Here is a 14,758-nt window from a genome sequence, read left to right on the forward strand (position 1 = left end):
TTCTCGGAAATGGGAAATCTGGATGACACTGGCTCTGTTCCAACTACTTTGTGATCTCAAGCAAGGCATCTTTCTTCTCAGTCACATTTTAAATTTTTATTTTTAAAATGAGAAGATTGGATTTGGTCAGCTTTTTTATGAGTATATTCTCTAGATGCACTAAAATTAAAAGATATTCCCAAAGGGAACTGATTTGTAGTCACATTCATGATTAACAAGCTATATAGCTGGGCCTGTAATCCCAGAACTTTGGGAGGCTGAGGTGGGAGGATCACTTGAGGCCAGGAGTTTGAGACCAACCTGGGCAATGTGGCGAAACCCCATCTATACAAAGAATACAAAAATTAGCTGGGTATATTGGCATGCACCTTCAGTCCCAGCTACTTGGGAGGCTGAGGTGACAGGATTGATTGAGCTCAGGAGGTAGAGGTTGTAGTGAGCCACGATTGCTCCACTGCACTCCAGCCTGGGCAACAGAGTGAGACTCTGTCTCTCCACAAAAAAAAAAAAAAAAAAAAAAAAAAAAAAAAAGCTATATAGCTTGGACTAGATAGATAGCATTGATGGTTGCACAATATTCCAAATGTACTTAAAGCTACCAAACTGTACACTTTAAAATGGTAAAGTTAATGTTATGTGTATTTTACCACAATGAAAAAGTATCTGCATAGGTCCAAATAATGTAAGACTTCTCAGAAACTTCAAATACACTGTGACTCTCAAGAGAAGAATATGAGATGCAGAATTTCCCAAATTTCTTTGATTATAAAACCCTTGTGGAAAGCACACATTAATAAATCACAACATAATATATCACATAACCCTCCTTGAAAATACCAGGTTCTGTAGTTGTTCTGGACTGACTGCTCTTGACTATATGTCAATTGTTCTTCTCATTTTCTGTCATTACTTCTCTAATTTTTCCATTAGAAAATTGCACTATTTTCACTATTTCATTGATATCTATTTCACTAATTTCAGTATTTGAAATGTTTTCTCTATCAGGATAACCAACAACTACAATAAAATTTTACTACTTAAGATATAGCTGTTTATACATTGTATGTCTAAGTGGTTCTGTTTGATTTATTTTATTCTTATTTTATGGGCGCATCTGCTTTGTATCACTTTCAGAAATGCATTTATTGAATAAATTTTAATAAATTCCAGAGAAAATGAGGACAAAGAAGAAATTAATTAATTGCTTTCTTAACCCAAAAGTGATTAATAATATTATATACTAGCATGCTCTAAGAAGATAGTGTATTTTTAAAAACTTAGTAAAATTATATAGCTTCAAAAAGTCATTTATTATTTTGTCAACAAGTGTATTCCAATGAAATTCATCTATATATCAAATCATTTTTAGCCAATTATAGTGTCATTTTTGTATATTTTTGGTTACTGTTCAAAGATTATTTTAATCAGTTATTTTTGAAGTCATTTTTACTCATACAAACAAAAGGAATTTTGGTGATTTTTAGATATAAACTTCCTGAAAAACTGACTGATGCAATCTCGGCAGGAATGAGTAAGGCAGCAAATGCAACCTATCCTAAAAACTTTCAGAAATGGAATAGTGTTCACTCACTGTACGGTGTGCTTGACTAAAATAAGGGAAAGACACATTTACTTTGAAGGAATTTCTCATTTTATTATATCCTGTATCAGGGAGAATTCAATAAAATAGTGTTCTTGAATGCACCACAGTAAATGAATTTGTGTGTGTGTGCGTGCCTGTGTGTGTTTAATCTCATTTGTCTGTGTGTGAAGACTTATTTCTAAGAGTCCACAATCATTATCAGGGTATAGAAAATTCAGCAGTTTTTGTGAAATAAGTTTTTTTTAAAATACCTACCTAAAATCTCATAAAAGGTAGAGACACATAGTTTTATTTTTATCCTAGCTATATCGATGACATAAGTCACAGAAGAATTAATTTGGCATCATCTTTCTTGGGGAATAGAGCTCACCTAAGGTAATAACAGACCTAAAATATTATGAAGTAGGAAAAGGCTAAAACCACAAGGGCCATCATTATTTCAGTTAATCACACTATTCAGAGCTGTCTTGCTGGATGTCTCTACTGCAAGAATAATGTGTCTGTGAATCTGTGTGCTTTTCCTGAAAAGATGATGAAGTACACAGTTTAGCATACTAAACTGGCACAATATAGGAAAAATATTTGATTAACTTATCTCTTCATATACTATTGCAGCCAATCCAAATCATTCCTTTTTAAAAACAGCCATTGGAAGCCATAAAAACTAGGACATGTTGTAGTTGTTGTTTTAATATGATGCCATATTGGAATTTCAGTTTCACAATGAAGAAAGTTAAATATAAACTAAAGCACCACTGGGACTGATTAAATCTAAATGTGACCAACTTTTTTTTCATCTTTTTCTCAAAGTGTACAATAGTTTTATACTGGGATAAATATGCTTTGTTATTCTTCCAAAGAAAGACAAGACACATTCCAAGACTTGAGTAATCAAGTTATTAAAATAAGCCAATATGCAACCTTTATAAAAGAAGTTAACAGATGAAAATAGATGTCTATTTCCACCTAGGATTGTCAGATCTCTTTTTGTCTTTTTGTTTGTTTGTTTTTTTAAGATGGAGTCTTGCTCTGTCTCCCAGGCTGGAGTGCAGTGGTACGATTTCGGCTCACTGCAACCTCTGACTCCCAGGTTCAAGCGATTCTCCTGCCTCAGCCTCCCGAGTAGCTGGGATTACAGGTGTGCACCACCATACCCAGTTAATTTTTGTATTTTTAATAGAGACAGGGTTTCGCCATGTTGGCCAGACTGGTCTTGAACTCCTGACCTCAGGTGATCTGCCTGCCTCAGCCTTCCAAAGTGCTGGGATTACAGGTGTGAGCCATCACACCTGGCATGTTAGTTCTCAAAAGGAATTTTATTGTTATTTTTGAATTAGGAGACATTGTTCATTAAAAAAACACGTCACTTAACTAACAAAAATCATGGGAAATGCAATAGATCGAGCTGTTAAAAATTAATTAACAAATGAATGTAGTCTTTCAAGTCTTTTCCTTGAATCTTAGGTTTTGAGTGAGTTCATATTTTTAACCCATTCTTAATGATTTGCAGTTGTTATTAACAGTAATTGCAACAACTGAAATTTGTTTAGAAATTTACAAGTTTGAAAACTTTTTCATATGCATCATTTATCCTTACAATAATCTTCTGAGGACAATGAAAGAAATATTATTACTATAGGGGGATATGAAAATAGTTACAATTTTTACAACTGGTAGTCGTAGCTCTGGAATCTCAATCTGAGCTTTGACATCCAAGTTTTGCATCCTGCCACCAAGCCAGTCTTGCCTCCCTGTTGCGTGTATGACTTACAAGGACATTGCTCATGAGAATAACATGTTTATGGGTCTCACTAGCCAGCCCTCTCTTTACATGGATCGGCCTTCCCCAGATGCCACGGTGTGAGAAGAACAATAATAATCTCTGGTCCTACTTTGAAGGCTTTGATAAGTTATTTCATGCACACCATTTCAATCTAAAGATGAATAGAGATGAGCTAGAACTTCTAATGGAAACACTGGATTTGGGGTAGTCTTGAAAAAGATACATTTGTAGAATATACCAACCTGAAACTTGTCTTGGGAATGTAACACAGTGACAGAAAAGCCACAAGAAACATGTGAAATGAGAAATATATATGACAAATATATAATAACGAGGATGTTTAAGTCGGTATATTCTATAAATCTATCAAAGAAAAAAGTTCAAAATCCTCAAAGTATTGGACTATAAAATAATAATAGTCTGAACCGAGAAGAGTCTCCAGATTTTGGTGTCAATTATAGATCATTGAACATCATCAACTAATGAGTGACTCCAACAATCTCCAAAGAAGAGTCTTCAAGAGCAGAAATAAGCAATGTGGGGGAAGTTAAAGTGTGTGATAAAGAAACGATACACAGTAATTTAACTGAGTATTTGGGAGGGCAGAACATATGTCAAAGATGGTGAGGAAGTTTATTAAAATGTTGAGGGAAACTAAGTGAAACTATAGAATGCCTATGTTCAAATGTCTTTACATTAATAATTGACTTGGGGCCAGGCGTGGTGAGTCACGCCTGTAATCCCAGTACTTTGGGAGGCCAAGGGGGGGACAAATCATTTGAGGTCAGGAGTTCGAGGCCAGCCTGGCCAACATGATGAAACCCCGTCTTGACTAAAAATACAAAAAAAAAAAAAAAATAGCTGGGCATGGTGGTGCACGCCTGTAGTCCCAGCTGCTAGGGAGGCTGAGGCACGAGAATTGCTTGAACCTAGGAGACGAAGGTTGCAGTGAGCCAAGATCATGTCACTGCACTCCAGCCTGGGCAACAGAGTGAGACTCCATCACAAAACAATAATAGTAATAATAATAATACTTGAATTGAAACTGTCTGCAGTAGCTATTAATAGTTTTTCATATTTCTTTAACCTGCAGAGGTAAAAGAATATATGATAAAATCTTTCAATTCACTTTTACCTCTTTGGTTCAACCATTGCATGGGGAAAACAAACAAACTTTCCCAGTAACATTTAAACTCCTTGAAAGGAGTGACTGCAAAACCTAACACATTTGGGATGCTTAACAAATTACATATTAATGATGTTAGCTCTTAAGATCAAATGATATAATCTGATATCTAGGCCTAAAGCTTTATTGTAATCGCAGCTTATTAATAAATGTGCCATACACTTGTTCATGTTAAAACTTTCTCTCTCCCGGGCAGCGAGAGTGAGTAATAGACCTACGATGAGGCGAGAGAATGTGAGAAATTGTTATTTTCATAACGTTGCTGTCAACACAGTTCCCTAGATGCTCATTAGTTCTGCAGAGCACTGCTCCTCGTGTTTTGAGAAGACACATAAGGTATCGGGGCTAGAAAGAACCTCCACAGACCTTAGGCACCCCCAAACCTCTCACAAAGCATTGTTAAGAGGATCTCCACAATACCACATATTTGCTGTTCCTAGCCCTAGGTGATTTTAGGTAGAATTTTCAGGACTCCCGGTCCCTAGGTGATTTGGGGCAGTAGAACTTTCAGGATAAAGGGAACACAAATAGAGTGGGGTGGTTAAGATTATGGCTTGACAATTCCTATTAGCCTGGGTTTTAATTCTGGCCTCGGCCCCTTCCTTAATGTGTATACTTCAGAATTTAAAGTCTCACGGCTACAATTTCATTTTTCATAAAATGAGAAAAATTCTATCACCTACCACATAAAGTCATTGTGGTGATTAAATAAGCTAATACAGGTAACATGATTAGATAGTACTTAACACCTAGTAAGCACCAAATGATTAAAAACATAGTGGTTATTAAATCTCCTCATTTGCCTTTACTCTGGGATTCTAAGCCACTGTAGGATGGTTCTAAGGTCAGAAAAATTAGTACCTATGTAAGTTCAGTGCCAACGAGGACAAGCTAGATATTCTAGGCTGGATCAAAATCGAGATAACAAAATATATGGAATCTACAGCTCAGCATCTGGCACAGATTGAGCAAAAATTTCCAGCATTGATAATTTCCACAGATTTCACCAGCATGTTTGAATATGGAAATGAGCCTCAGGTGACCTCTTTAGGTGGACTGCCTTTGGAGAAATATTTCCGGGTTATTTTGAGGAGCTAGTCCGACCCCATGCTTTGATAAATTACTTAGAATTTAACCATCATAATTTTATGCCCATAATGAGCAGATTATAGGGAGAATAAAAGATGTAAGCACATGTTAAATGCAAATATTATGCTGCTCATTGTTATTCACAAGGCATACATTATACACAGTTACTGAAGTTCCCTTGAACAAAGGAAACAGCAAAATGCCAAGGCATTTTTGAAAAAGTGTTTTATTCATGACTCTGAAAGGTAGCTGAAGCCAGTTGAGGGAGGACTATACTCTCCCTCTATTTTAATGATCTTAATTTTGTTAATGGAATGTTAGTAGAAAGAGTTCGGGAGCCATGTGGAGCTGATTGTGTTGTTCAGTATCGATGTTGCCTGCAAATTAAATGTACCTAAGTAGCCACCTGTTTATGCTTATGATTATGTAAAGCCCCATATGTTTCTCTCTCTACACATGGGAGGTAAATATTGAAAAAATTATTCTGGTGTGAAGGGTGAAAACAGCAGCAACCCTTCTATAACTGTCAACATATGCTGTGGTGTTTCCTTGTAACATTGTGCTTTGTCTGACATACTTGCTGATTTTTATCGTGCAGTGTTCAAAAAAATCTGTTACCCGTGGTTATACAAAACAATTAAAAATCAGTTTACATTAAATTTAAATTAGAAAGAGGTATAATTTCCCAATGTAACCATAAGTATTAAATTAACGTTAGGGCTTAGGATTTAAATAGATTTTGATTTGCACAATAAAGAAAACCGAACTTTTGTTTTTCTAAATTCACCAGTATATAAAAAGGAACATTTTCTCTCTAAGCACATTCTTTTGGTTCCATATCACTAGGCAATAAAACTAACTTCAATAGCATGAATTTGAAAATCCTGCCTAAAATCAGCACTGAGCTCATGAACTGGCTAACTCACAATTCTCCCAGTGGATTTGACTTGGACAGGAGCTTACTGGCCCCTGACAGTCCTCTCTGGAAGCTTTGACCTGGTACCTGGTCAGCGCGAACACCTGAGCAGCTCTGAGATGAATTTCTTCAGAGCACTGGGGGATCTCGTGCAAGTAACTCCTATGGAACTGCCTCAAAACTATTCAGAGATTGGCCCAGACAGTCACTTCCAGGAAAGAGCACAGCATTTGGAACTGCTATTGTTGATCACTTTAGACACTGCAGATAAACAAATTGGGGTTTTCCAAGGTTTGTGTTTGATTAAGAGGGGTTTAAATGCTGGCTGTCTGGCAGCCCTGGACATGGCCGTCCCTGACCTTCTAATATAAGGTATACACAAAAAGACACAGAAAATGATAGAAAATGATGAAAACTTACCACATCATCAAAAACTAAGAATAATAGACCAGCTACTGCAAAAAGCCAGAAGGAAGTTACTTCATAAGAAGAAGAATAGAGCTGCAATGAGAAAATTCAAGGCCTACCCATGCTGGGGCTCATGAAACAGAGGAGCCCCTCCAAATTTTTTTTTTTTTTTTTTTTTTTTTTTTTTTTTTTTGAGACGGAGTCTCGCTCTGTCGCCCAGGCTGGAGTGCAGTGGCGCGATCTCGGCTCACTGCAAGCTCCGCCTCCTGGGTTCACGCCATTCGCCTGCCTCAGCCTCTCCGAGTAGCTGGGACTACAGGCGCTCGCCACCACGCCCGGCTAATTTTTTTTTTTGTATTTTTAGTAGAGACGGGGTTTCACTGTGGTCTCGATCTCCTGACCTTGTGATCCGCCTGCCTCGGCCTCCCAAAGGGCTGGGATTACAAGCGTGAGCCACCGCGCCCGGCCTGCCCCTCCAAATTTTTAAAAGATAATAATAATGAGAAAAACAATATTGACACTGTTATTGGGTACATGTTATGTGCCATGATCTGTCGTAGGCTAATCTCCCCATTTAATTTATTTGATCCTCTGAAGAATTTTGTAAGATAAACGCTATTAATGTTTTCCCTACTTTATATATGAGGAAATTGTTAAATCAAAGCACTAAAACACACCAAGGAACCCAGCCTAAATTTTTATTTGTGTGTTTGTGTTTCTCTGTATGTGTGTGTAGTATGTGTATATATGTATGCATATATATATATTCTCAAAAAAAAATCTAACAAATTTAAAATAAAATTAAAATCACTCATTCTCACCGGACTGAAACAGCTGCTTTTACTGACATTTTTCAACTTGATATATATAGAGAGATAAAAATGTTTTAAACAATGTTGAAACTCTATTATAGACACTTCATTTGAATCCTACTTATCTCATTTAATACTGAACCATGAATAAACCCCATGCTTTACAATATTTTTCACAAATATAGTTGTTAATAGATGAATAATATGTTGTAACGAATGTATCATAACTTACCCGATTCCTCACTGTTGGGCATTTAAGTTGATTCTATTATTTTCCTCTTACAAATAATTCTAAAACGATTATTTCTTTGGAGTTGATTCGACAAGTGGAAGCACTGAGTTAAAGCTTTAAACATTATAAAGGCTCTTTTCTCAGCAGAGTACTAGTTCCAGGATGGCAGAACCAAGACTAAATGTACCTGTGTCATCAATAATTATCTCTGTACATGCATAAGATGTAGATGGAATTCAAAATATATTACATGTATTTTCAAAGAAGCTACTCAATCTATTATAAAATTTATTTTCAGGAAGGATACACTCCTCAGTTAGGTTTAAGGGTAACCCTTTGACAATATTTTTCCCAACTTCATAAATGCAAAAGCTTAGATAGCTATATAGGTGGAAAAGTTGTTATTGTGTTAGTACAAACTAATTTCTACACAATTATAAACCATTTGAATTTCTTCTAAGCTTTGTCCATTTTCCTATTAGTGTTCTACTAGAATTTTTATTGATTTTTCTGTTTTTCATTTCAGTGACATTTAGTCTTTTAAAAATTGAGTTATTTTCCTTTGCTATTAAACATTTCTTCAATTTTTTACTTTATGACAGAAAGTTTCATTTTATGTATTCAAATATATTGTTTCCTTATGGTTGTCTATTACATTTGCAACTTGAAAGTTGTTTCAAATATAGACATAAGATAGTTTTCCTTAAAATGTAGTGTTTTCATCTATTTCAAATTTCTTTTGCTATGTGGTACAATGTTGATGATCCAATCTGATCTATTGTTTGCTACATTATTAACTATACTAGAACAATTTACTAAATAATTCTTCCCTTAAACCCAGATGTGCAGTAAAAACTTTAACAAACAGAAAATAATACTCTACATTAAAGTCTGTTTCTGAGCTATAAACAAATGCTTAAGTGCATGGCACTAGAGTCAAATTAAAAACATTGCTGTGACGCTTCTATAACAACTAGTACCACTATTGTTAAAGTAATTTATTGATGCAGTTTTTTATTTTCTGTAAGCAACATATAGTACCATTTATTATAAGTTTGTATCAGGCATTAATGTTGGCAGGACAAGTACTCCCTCATTGTCCTATTTTTAAAATATTTGCTTGAATATGTTCACTTGTTTATTCTCCCAAGTGATTTTTACAATTACTGTCTCAAGAGGCAACATAGTAATAATTACGATTATAATATGGAAATTTTATTCTGCATTATGTTGAATATAAATTAATTCATATGTAATTGATATATTTATAATATTCAGTTTTCTGATTCAAGCACATAAGTCTGTTTATTTTTAATAAATAAGTAAACTTGTATAATACTTTTTAAGTAAATAAATGAGTTAAAGTTATAAAATATGTTACCCCTATATATTCTAAGTGTTTATAAATGGAAAATTATAGCTATATGTATTCTTATATGTAAGAATATATTCCTTTATGGACATACAGTTGTTTTACATATTTGTTCATCTTGTCGTCTTACCAAGTTTCAATATTTTGTCTCATTTGATACTCTGTTTTTCAGGGTAATGTTACTATTTGCAAATAATGATTATCATCTCTTTTTTTAATTTTCAATTTGTTTGAGATGGAGTCTTGCTTTCACCCAGGCTGGAGTGTAGTGGTGGAGTCACAGATCACTGCAGCCTGGAACTCCTGGGTTCATGCCATCCTCCCACCTAAGCCTTTCAAAGAGCTGAGATCACAGGCATGAGCCACTATGCCCAGCCAATTAACAACTCATTTCTAAAAATTTTTTATTTCATTCATTTCTGGCCATGTTTACTTACTCACAATTCTAGAAAGAAGTTAAATAGGTCAAAACAAACACCCTTACAAGAACAACTCTTCCCTTGCATGACTCACCTAAGCACTGCACATCTTGGTTCCCCTACCTGACTACAGGGCATCATTGACAGTGTGACCCTCTGCCAGGTTTGTCAGGCGCTGCCATTTTCAAGGATGCTGAAGATTTAAAATTTCATGTTTCCAAAAAAATGGAGACAGGGATACTAAAAGCCATTTAACTGTATATTTTAAACAGGTGAATGTTGTTATGTGGAAATTGTTATAATGCTATTAACTCAAAAAATGAGATGGGAAGGACAAGTTAAGTCACACCCTTAAAAAAGCAGTTCGAGGCCGGGCGCGGTGGCTCACGCTTGTAATCCCAGCACTTTGGGAGGCCGAGGCAGGCGGATCACGAGGTCAGGATATCGAGACCACGGTGAAACCCCGTCTCTACTAAATATACAAAAAAAATTAGCAGGGCGTTGTCGCGGGCGCCTGTAGTCCCAGGTACTCGGAGAGGCTGAGGCAGGAGAATGGCGCGAACCCGGGAGGCGGAGCTTGCAGTGAGCCGAGATCGCGCCACTGCACTCCAGCCTCCTTCTCAAAAAAAAAAAAAAAGCAGTTAGATTGGCCTTCTTAAAAGTTCCTGGTTGGAATGCAGATTAGTAGAGCCTTTATGAAATGTGATTGACAATATGTATCAGATCTTTAAAAACATTTTTACTTCTATGTATATAAGATTATTATAATAATCAGAAATGCAGACAAAATTTTAGTTTAAAAGGCTGTTCATCACAGTACAAATTGTATAAATGGCCATGTTCAGGATGGATTGAATACATTATGGAATATGCATGTGAGGGACTATTATCTAGAAAATACAAATTATGCTTTGAAGAATATTTAATGACACAGGCAAGTCCTCAGAATAAGAATTTTTCCCCTTATGCTAAAACATGTGTCTATATGTATGCATGTGTACAATGTACTGGAAAACAGCAGAAATAAATATATGTAATGTTAATGCTAGATGACTCTGGTGATGATATTATAGTGAGTTTTATTTACTTCCCTGCATTTTCTCCCATTTTCTAATTTTCTACAATGTGCATGTGTTACTCGAAAAACAGAAAAATAAATACATCTTATAGCTTTAAAAACTCGGGTTCTTTATCTTCACACAAAATCCTGCATATGAATGTTTATAGCAGCCTTATTCATAATTGCCAAGGCTTGGAAGTAGTAACGATGCCCTTCAGTAGGTGAATGGATAAACTGTGGCACATCCAGACAATGAAATATTACTCGGCACTAAAAAGAAATGACTTATCACATCATGAAAAGCCATGTAAGAACCTTAAATACATATCAGTAAGTGAAAGAAGTCAATCTTTAAAGTCTACATACTATATGATTCCAACTATATGACGCTCTGAAAAAGGCAAAATATGGAGACAGGAAAAGGATCAGTGGTTACCAGGGATTAGAGGAGAGAGGGGAATGAGAAGGCGGAGCACAAGGGATTTTTAGGGTGGTGAAACTATTCTGTATGATATATCAAAGTGGATACGTGTCATTCTACATTTATCAAAACCCATAGAATGTACAACACCAAAAGTGAACCCAAATATAAACGATGAACTTTGAGTGAAGATGATGTGACAATGAAGGTTCACTACTTGCAACAAATGTACCACCCTAGTGTTGTATGTTGATGGTGGGGAAGGCTGCCATATATGGTGTGTTGGGGGTCAGGAAGTATAGGGAAACTCTGCTTGCATTCCAACGGTAGAACCTTTAAATCCTAAAATGTAATTGTGTATAATTATAGAAATGTGCTCTACCAATGTTCAGCTAAGATGCAAGAAACAGAAGATCCAACTGTTTAAAGGCAATCTAGTTCCTCTCATGAGAGTCCTTCCCTGCTGGTACTGTTAAGGTAACATCATAAAAAGCTTTTAGAATTGTGCCTGTAAGAAAGAGGGATGGTAAGAATCAGGATTGATGAGATAGATTTTAGAAGATGGAGATAAAACATTAATACTAGGAAAACTTATAGAACAGCACCAGCTGTGGAACAGCCTCCTTTAAAATGATCTTTCTGACAGAATTCTGATCTGATATTAAAATGCACATAGGTGAGTAACAGAATCATTTTAACCTAGAACTGTAAAATCTGTTTGTCTTTTGGCTAATATACATGGTAGTTATCGAAAGACCAAGGATGCAGAGAAAAATCTGATCATGTACTAAAAAGCAAGAAAACAAAAATAGGCCAAGAAATAGATCTTAAAATTACTTTAAAAGCCTGAATTTCTTTTGCACACTGACTAATTCACATTTTCTTGCATAGTTTATACAAAATACCCCTTTTTGTCAAGGAAAAGATGTTGTAAGGTAGACACAGCTGAGTTTACTTTGCTTAAGTGAGCACAGTGGGAAATAGGTACCTTAAGAGAAGTTGACCCAGAAAATTTGGAAAAATAGCCCCTGATTCCTTGGATAGTGAATTAGCTAAAAGGCAGGGAGCTCTATTTACGGCTGCTCTGAGTCATGTTTTATCATAACATCCAGATGGAAAAACAGTAGCAACTTCTGACTTACATTCTTTGCTTCTTTTAACAAAAGTCCCTAAAAAACAGAAAATTGAAAGGTTATTTAAAGCTAGCAAATGTATACTATTTTTTGCATAATAATTTTCCTATCAGGTCCTTTAGAAACTTATATTTTAGTCAAATAAAAAAATCAGCTACAATCATAAAGTAGTTAAGGATGAAAGATAGATCATTGCAATAGTAGATGAAAATACAATGAATGACAATTGAATGTAATACATATTTTCTGTTAGTGGAGTATATAATTCTCCAAATCAAACAATAGTCATTGTTAATGTATTAGAATTAGCAATGTTAGTGTATTACATATTTGGTACCCAGGCATAAAGGAGCAGATTTTATAAATTTTAGCCATTTAGTCTTAATTAATTTCTTATAGAAACAATTCTATTAATTCAATTTCTGTCATCAGTTATTTTAATACTTTTCTGAAGTTTTCACATGTATAATAAAAATGATTTTTTTAAAAGTCTTATGGCTTAAGGGATATAATCATGTTGGAATTCTGAGAATTCTCCGTGGCATTTCTATATGCCTCGGGAGCTAGAGGCAGCAGGTTTCTTTTCAACTAGTATAAAAATGATAAGAGAATGTCTCCCTCCCCAGAGACATTCTAGGATAGTAAAGTCTTTCTCCTCACCTCAAAGGAATTATTTTACATTCCAGGGTAATAAATATAATTTTTCATGGAGGGCAAAGGTTGGCAGTTCGCCAGCAACCCCTTATATGTTTGGAGTTTGTAAGCCCAGGGTTCCCCAATTATGTGTTCAGCAACCCCCTATGTCACCCTGGGGGTCTTGGGGGTCAAAGACAACCTCTGAGACATGAAGCTTATGCTGCCTGCTGTGCAACTTGGGCTCACTGTCTCCTTAGTGATGTAATTCATGGAAGGGTGGTATCAGCCTAGTAGCTACCTGGCTACTTAAGAGTTTCTTGACAACTTGATAGATGAAATCCTCTTATCCGGTAGAAATTAATTTAAGTAGGAAGCATGGCCCAAAGCTTGTTTTTAATACATGGTTTAAATCCATGAAACATATGAAAGAAATTTTCTATTTAGTGAATTTAGTAAATTTTCTAACATTCATCTAAAAATTTCTGTTTCCTCTTGTTCTAGGAGTGATATTAGTTCAAATCTTTTTAACATTACAATGCTACGGCATATAGTAGAAAAATTCCTTATTATGGCATTAATGTTGATTGACAAAAATATCACCTTTTTTTTTTCTATGATTAAGCAAGAAGTGCTTCAGAACGCAAATCTGGACTTATACATACTGTTCAGATCTGTTATTTCCAATAGAGTACCATTAACGTAGCCATTGTGCTGAGCATTTGAAATGTGGCTACTTGAATTTGGACAGTCTAAATGGAGATGTACTATAAGTGGAAAACATATATCAGATTTTAAAGGGTTAGCATGAAAAGAATGTAAAATATCTCGATAATTTTATATTAATAAGTTGTTGAAAGTATAATATCCTAGATACACATTTTTAAATAAAACATACTAAAATTAATGTCACCTTTCTTTTTTAATTTTTAAAGAAAGATATGTGTGCCAGGTAGCCTCCAAGATGGTACCCAGTTATTTCTCCCTCCTGGTGGTCACACCCTTGTTCAGTCCCCTCCCAGATTGCACTAGCATTGATCTGTATGATCAAAAGAGTATGGTAGAAGTGATGGTATGTCACTTCTGAGATTAGGCCATAGAAGACTGGTTTCAGTCTTGGGCTTGCTCTCACTCTCAGATCACTAAGTCAGTGATAGCCCTATGGAGAGGACCATGTGGTAAAGAACTGAAGCCTCCCAGAACAGCCATGTGAATGAACTTGGAAGTGGATCTCCAAATCACAGTCAAATCTTCAGAGACTGCATTCCCTGGCTACGGCTTCAATGCAACTCCATAAAAGACCCTAAGGCAGAACTATAGCATCTAAAGCACTCCTGATTCCTCAACCTCATAAATTATGTGAGAAATGTTCATTGTTTTAAGTTGCCGAATTTAGACACGACTTATTATGCAGATATATATAAGTAGGAAATGTGGATATTGAACATTTAAAATCACATATGAGGTTCATATTATATTTTTATTGGACAGTGCTAGGGCAGACTCAGCGTAACCACTTGCTATGTGATTTGGGGCAAATTACTTGGTGATTCTGTTTTCTCATCTGTGAAGTTGAATTCAATTAGTAATTTATATACACATAAAAGTGTTTAGAAAAGTTTTATATGTAAAAATATTAAGAACAATGTCTGGTACATCACTGGTATCTTCATTTGGGTGTGTGTTATGGA

The 14,758-nt window shown here is 35.4% G+C and overlaps 1 protein-coding gene across 4 annotated transcripts in view; it reads right to left on the reverse strand.

Annotated features, from left to right (window-relative positions):
- Positions 1-14,758, reverse strand: part of THEMIS (thymocyte selection associated) — a 211,569-nt gene that overhangs the window by 127,730 nt on the left and 69,081 nt on the right. Inside the window, exon 3 of one of the 4 annotated variants that reach the window (XM_012505917.2) lies at positions 12,290-12,470. The exons of the other annotated variants lie outside the window; for them this stretch is intronic. The gene's annotated coding sequence lies outside the window, so the exon portion shown is untranslated. The remainder of the gene's footprint in view (positions 1-12,289; positions 12,471-14,758) is intronic. 4 annotated transcript variants of the gene reach the window in all.

The sequence above is a fragment of the Nomascus leucogenys genome, chromosome 3 (assembly GCF_006542625.1).
Source record: "Nomascus leucogenys isolate Asia chromosome 3, Asia_NLE_v1, whole genome shotgun sequence".
Taxonomy (NCBI): domain Eukaryota; kingdom Metazoa; phylum Chordata; class Mammalia; order Primates; family Hylobatidae; genus Nomascus; species Nomascus leucogenys.